General features: G+C 41.1%; 2 long non-coding RNA genes across 2 annotated transcripts; one reads left to right on the forward strand and one right to left on the reverse strand.

Annotated features, from left to right (window-relative positions):
- The first annotated feature begins 2,937 nt into the window (after window positions 1-2,937).
- Window positions 2,938-4,321, forward strand: LOC118563996. Its single transcript, XR_004931587.1, has 4 exons — window positions 2,938-3,156; window positions 3,649-3,742; window positions 3,949-4,036; window positions 4,192-4,321. It is a non-coding gene; the product is annotated as an uncharacterized LOC118563996 (long non-coding RNA).
- Window positions 4,322-4,821: 500 nt separating this feature from the next.
- On the reverse strand, window positions 4,822-5,640 carry LOC118563997. Its single transcript, XR_004931588.1, has 2 exons — window positions 5,601-5,640; window positions 4,822-5,041 (listed from the first exon to the last, which is right to left on the reverse strand). It is a non-coding gene; the product is annotated as an uncharacterized LOC118563997 (long non-coding RNA).

The following is a 5,640-nucleotide window of genomic DNA, read 5'->3' on the forward strand; positions in this document are numbered from 1 at the left end:
ACTAAACATAGATTTTAGTTTGGTAAAAATCCAGGCGATTTTGACGTATTTACAAGACATTGAAATTCACATGTGCAAGACTATAAAGTTTAATTATTTTTTCTCTGAAACGCCTTTTTCAATGGGCATTTTAAAAAATCACATAGTTAGATAAAGCACTCTTTGAGATCCATGAATATTTTCAGAATTTTAGAGCAAAGCGTTGATTTTTAATGAATTTATGAATTTTATGATCTGTTCACAGCTCGGACCATTCAGAGCTGTGAACAGGGCGGCCATTTTGCCCATATTTGGGCACATCACAGGATGTGACGTCACATCCCGTGATGTTTCTAAGCGGAGCAGAATCTTGAAGAGGGAGGAAATGTGATTATTGTGGAAAATATGAAACCGTAGTAGAACATGTTTATATTAGAATGCAATAAATATGAAGGAGAGAGAAGATGAGGAGAGAAGTTGGTTAGAGGCGAGCTGTGACGTCCCCGGAGAAGGACAGGAGGAGCCGCAGGGTTTCTGCTGGCGCAGAGGGAGAGGAGTGCCGTCATCAGCGGGCGGTGGAGGGGGTGTGGTTCCTCCGGTGATCGCAGCCGGCGGGGTCCAGCCGCTGTGGAGAGGCTCCGTCATCGTAGCCGCGGAGGTCATTATGCGGCCGGGAGGTGAAGAGGAGCCCAGCGCCTCAGCGCACGGAGGAGCTGCGCGCAGCGAGTGTGCGGCTGGCGTGGGCCAGAATCTGTAGGACGCTTCCTTAAGAAGTTTCGTATGAACTGTCAGGGGGCAACTTTCTTCCACCGGGAAAAGTTGCTACACATAGCAGTGAAGTCAAAACACCAATGTTCCCATGTTTTCACTTGCACATTAAGAAGTTATAGCCGATAAAAAATCTAAACTGTGGCGCTCCGGTCCAAGAGGTCACGTGATTCGATTTTTGCTGCTCAGCCAATCAGATCGCTGTATTGTCAGCTGTGCGCGTTCACCAGTTCATCATGGCTGCGCTCGTAAAATGTTTGTATGCATTTGTTTCCAGACGAAGAAAGCCCAATAATAGCATTTTCTGGTGCCAGCTGGCAGTGATCTTGATGGCAAGAAAAAGGAAAAAGCCCAGACCATCCATCCATCCATCCATCCATCCATCCATCCATCCATCCATCCATCCATCCATCCATCCATCCATCCATCCATTTTCTAACACGCTTATCCCCGATGGGTTTGCGAGGTGCTGGTGCCGATCTCCTAGCCTCGTGAGACCATCCTGATCTCGCGAGCTTTCAAGGTTTCACTCGCAGATCAGTCTGGCTACCCTCCGTTAAAGAAAATTTGGAGCCGTTCACCAAACGAACGTCCAATCAGCGTTGGCTTTGAGGCGGGTTGAGGTGTGACGCAACGGGAAGCGCGTCAGTTCAGTCTAAAGAACATGGCGGCTTCAGCCGATGAAACTAGCGTTAGCGTGGCTATTGAGCAAGTTTTATCGGAATTACAGAGTATTTATTTGCTGAGCTAACGAGCCTTTACCTGCAGCAGCAAGAGTAGCTTGGCTTGTGGTTGTGATTCGTCGTCGCTCGTAACAGAGCGACAACGAATCTGATTGGTTTATTTGGCCCGTCTATCACCAACATAGGCCAATCAGCTAACCAGTATTTTCGCCCCTTCCCAAAATTACTTCAACGGAAGGTTTCCAGATGGATATGCGGAGCAAATCTATCTGGCGGAGTCAGGTAACCGATCTCCAGCTGTCAATGGGCGAGACGCGTTGTATAAACTCGTTGTGCCAAACCAGTTATCCCCTTCGGAATTTGTAGAATTTTGTATTGTATTTTTGAAATCAATAAAAGTTTTAACCTTCAGCTTTGTGAAGTCTAAATATTTTAAATATCACATTCTAATAAAATGAAATAGATTTTTTAAACTCCTAATACATTGTTCTATTTTTAAAAGAGACATATCTCGTTTTCTAAATATGGTTAATATCTCTATATGGTTCTTGGTTGAATTAAAATATTATTAAATCTGTTAATTTTGGCTGTACCTTTATTCAGTGTTCATTTGATCACACGTGAAATCCGCTCTATATGATCCATTCATGCGGGTCAAAAAGAAAAGAAAAAGAAAAAAGACGAACAAGCAGACATCTGTGATGAATTCAGGAAGGTGGATTTTTGGTTTAAGCAGACAGGCATGCGACAATCTAATAACATAAAGCTAATATTTTCGTGACACATGTGAAAATGACCACAGAGCCGTTTACTTTCTCATAATCGAGTTTTAACCGACATAGCAATCCTTGATGATCGCACTAACAAGTGTTACATTTTCAGTTTTTTCACACAAACTGAACGATAATGTAACGACACCATTGCTATATTTCGTTAAGAAAAGTAAAACATCTTCATTTCCACGCCTAATAGGTTGGAAATGAGGCAGAGTTGACTGGGTTCATTCTTCCAGTTGAATGCGCTCTCGGCGCAGGGAATACAAATTCTGGCGGGGATAAATCGTTTGGCACGACGCCTGTGCTATTCTGGCGCAGCAGGTCTTGGTGATATAACAGTAAATTGGGCAAAAGTCTGGACTAGTTCTCCCCTGCGATGGACTGGCGACCTGTCCAGTTTATACAACGCCTCTCGCCCATTGACAGCTGGAGATAGAGACCGGCACCTTGCGAACGCAGGGATAAGCGTGTTAGAAAATGGATGGATGGATGGATTGGGCTTTTTCTTTTTTCTTGCCATCAAGATCACTGCCAGCTGGCGCCAGAAAATGCTATTATTGGGCTTTCTTCGTCTGGAAACAAATGCATACAAACATCTTACGGGCGCAGCCATGATGAACGGTTGAACGTGCTCAGCTGACAATACAGCAGCTGTGTCTCCTTCGAAGGACGCATTTTAAGGCCGGTGACGTCACAACGATGCGCGGAGGCTGTCCCATTTGGCAAAAATTCTGAGGATGCTTAAAATGCAGCCTTCAAATGCGTCCTCCTTTTCCCTGAATTCTGAGGATGCACCGCGACCATCCTTACTGGCCTTGCCTGCCATAAGATTTCCCAAGGTGCTTTGCTCGCTTTTTTTTTAGTAGTTTAAAAAGAAGAAAGAAGGCGGATTTTCATCAAGACTAATGGAAAGCAGCAGCAGCGCTGGCAGTAGTGCTGAGTACAGCTATGTAAGTAGTTTGTTTTTATTTTTTTAACTGAACATTATTAAAATACATGACGGTAATGGAGCCACCGGAATTTGTAGGACCAGCTAAAGCTAAAACTTAGAGCTAATCTGTTGATACGAGACTTTTAGCAACATTAAAAGACTGAATAAAAATGTCACAATTTTTTATTTTAACCTACATCTTATTGTAACTGTGCTGATAGCCATGTCCCTCACAAATCCGATCAATTTATTCTCATACAGTTTATTACAAGTGATTAGAACTGTCAAAGCTTAATGCAGCTGAAGAAATAACATCAGTCAAGCTGTGCTGGGCTGTCAATACTGCAAACGTTTTGTTTGAATACTCAATAACGTATAGTTAATTTACAGTACAGTATAATAAGGTTTAAAGTATAATTCACTTGAAGAACAATACCGGCGTAATTATACAGAACAGTCATTTTTCCTGTTGACATAACAGAAATATGCTTTACATGTCATTTTGTTCTAGGGAGCAGGGAGCATACAGAGGAGTTGATAAAACTCCGTGGGCAAAATGACCACCTCTTTACCGGGGCCAAAAATACTGCCGCAGTCGGATGGAGGTAAGAGTTGAGACATAATTCCATATACATGTTGCATTTATATGTAAAAGTCACACAAGTTCAAAGAAGTCCTGTTCAAACACCAACGTACAAATATAATCTTTTGATCACATCAAATGATGCCCAGATGTTACTTTTTTTAAAATCTTATAGTTGTGATAGTAGGGATCCTTGCGTGTTTATCTCTTCTCGTTTCTCTTGTTTAGAACAATCCTGCAAAAAACGGGCCTGGAGGGTGAAGTCGAGCCACAACAGGCCAAAAAAAAGTGGGACAACTTGGAAAAAAAATACAAAGTATGTGCAGGTTTGGCTAATGTAATGAAATACACACACACACACACACACACACACACATACATATATATATATAAACACTCCTTTTTTCTAGCTTCACAGAAACACTACAGAAAATTGCATCTGTTGACACAAATTGTTTTCCTCTACTTTAGGAATGCAAAGATCCAGGGACAGGGCAGGGGGTCAGTGGGAAGCCTATGCTGCCACCTGGCCATGGTTTATCCTCAGGTTCTGTGTTGCTGTTATTGTTAAATTAAATTATTAAATTGTTTATAAAAGTTATTGTTGTCTGTGTGTTCTTAAAGTCTTTTAACCTTTTACATCATCTGTTTCATCACTTCTTTACAATTTAAGTAAACTTAGAATAACTTCTCAGTGATAACATCAATTTATTTTTAGGGAAACAAGTATTTACAATAAACTATCAAAAACATTTTAACTATTTACAGAAGATTTAAAAATAAATATTACTAAAGAACATACATACATATATATATATATATACAATTTTGACTGAGCACGAGTCCCTGGTGGTGCTGCTGGACTGGATGGGATGCCACACAGATGACCTTGGAGTCTTATCACTGCGAGTGGGACATCATCTGGGGGGTGTGGGATGCCTCTCTCCACTGTTCACCACATCATCCATCAGGGTTTGCAGGGCTGACCCAATCGACGGCTGCCATGTTCCTAAAAATGTTTAAGACGACGCAGAAAATGACTTTACTACAACTGTTTTCATAACCCTTACATGAGAAAAGCTAAAAAGTGATTATACTTGCCATCTAAATGTAATCGTGGTCGGGTAGACCCTCCTCCAGGGCAGACACCTCGGCAGACAGCTGGTCCCGCCAGGGAGCACCACTGACTGCCTCCAACACGTTCTCCCCCTCCTCATCCTCTGGCATGTCGTCCTGCACTTCATCGTATGGGGCCATGATGTCACCGGCTCCCAGGGAGATGTTGTGCATTTAAGTTGATGCAGCGGTACATCGGCCTTGTCTGGATAGAGACATGAAGATTAAGAACAACAGGATTAGATGATAGCAATGTCATTTTAGCTGATATAATTCTAGTGAATGTTAACCCCTTAACGCCTGGTGTTGCTAATTTGTGACCAAACAATTCTGGCCTTTACTTATTTTACTTCATCTAGATCCCCTATTTAACTTTTTTTTTTTTTTACGTTTTTATATTTAGATTTATATTTCCTGTATTATTTTTTCGTTATATAATTACAAATAAAATCAGGCAGTAAGGGGATAACAATTTAGACAAATAATGATTTATTTCTCAATATTAGTTTGGCTTCTCAACACAACATTAGTGATAGTGAAAGTAGTGATTTAAGTCAGTTATTTACAGGGTTTGTACACATTTAACTATTCAATTCAAATTACTAAAGTTACAAACATAAGCCTATATCAAGTCTTACAAATAAATATAACATTTTATATTTAAACATATTCATCAATCTGCTGACAAGCGTTTGTTTAATAACTGGTATATTATGATCATTAGCAGGTCCCTGTGGGTGAAAATAATAGCAGGTAAATGTTACCTCTCCACTGCGCTTCTCCAGCCTGAGAAAAATTCGTCGC

The sequence above is a fragment of the Fundulus heteroclitus genome, chromosome 8 (assembly GCF_011125445.2).
Source record: "Fundulus heteroclitus isolate FHET01 chromosome 8, MU-UCD_Fhet_4.1, whole genome shotgun sequence".
NCBI classification, from domain to species: Eukaryota; Metazoa; Chordata; class Actinopteri; order Cyprinodontiformes; family Fundulidae; genus Fundulus; species Fundulus heteroclitus.